General features: G+C 39.4%; 1 pseudogene; it reads right to left on the bottom strand.

Annotated features, from left to right (window-relative positions):
• Nucleotides 1–211: 211 nt before the first annotated feature.
• LOC122647448 lies at nucleotides 212–277 on the bottom strand (annotated as a pseudogene).
• Between the last annotated feature and the right edge of the window lie 525 nt (nucleotides 278–802).

Below are 802 nucleotides of genomic sequence, written 5' to 3'. Positions count from 1 at the left end.
CAAACAACCAGACAACTAAGAGAAAAGAAGGGATCATGTCTGTAAATTGAATAAAAACCCAAGACAGACCTTGTGCAGGTGTAATAAAAGGAAAAAAAGAGAAACCAAGTGCAATGTGTTGATAAATCGGAAGAGATGGAGAAAAAAATGCATAACACAGAACGGAAATGGAAAAGAAGTATCTATCAAAAAAAAAAAAAAAAAATGGAGAAAAAGTTTGGTAAGCAGATCTGTTGACAGAGATGAAAATCTCACAACAATCGGCCAGTAAACTTCTGAAAAACATTACAGATTTCAGGAAAAAATCGGCCAGCAATCACAAATTTCAAACATTACACCATAAATCATACATCAACGCATGAAAAACATTACAGGAAAAAATCAGAAAGAAAAACGAAGAACAAAGACGAGATTTTCTAAAACCGAGCGGATCAAAATGCCTCTTGGAAAACCTAATCCTGAAAAACTAAATCGAAAACCCAATTGGGAACCACACAGACCAGAAACGAAAGTCACAAGAATGATAACCTAATTAGAGAGAGAGAGAGAGTCACCTTCGTTGTTGTCAACTTCAGTTGCAGAGGGGGTCGTGCTAGAGAGGACCACTGTAGCAGAAACCTTCAAATGTTAGGGATGTTGCTCCAAATCCTGAGACACAAGGGAGAAAAATCGATAGAGCCCTAATCAGATCTTCATCCCAACAAACGTCCGAGAGAGAGAACGAGACAGAGAGAGTGCGAGACAGAGAGAGCAGAGACAGGTAGCGAGAGAGAGGTAGCGAGAGCGAGAGAGAGAGAGTATC

This window comes from Telopea speciosissima, unplaced genomic scaffold (genome assembly GCF_018873765.1).
Source record: "Telopea speciosissima isolate NSW1024214 ecotype Mountain lineage unplaced genomic scaffold, Tspe_v1 Tspe_v1.0050, whole genome shotgun sequence".
Lineage (NCBI taxonomy): Eukaryota > Viridiplantae > Streptophyta > Magnoliopsida > Proteales > Proteaceae > Telopea > Telopea speciosissima.
The sequence above is the reverse complement of the archived record's forward strand: the minus strand, read 5'-3'. Positions and strand labels throughout refer to the sequence as shown.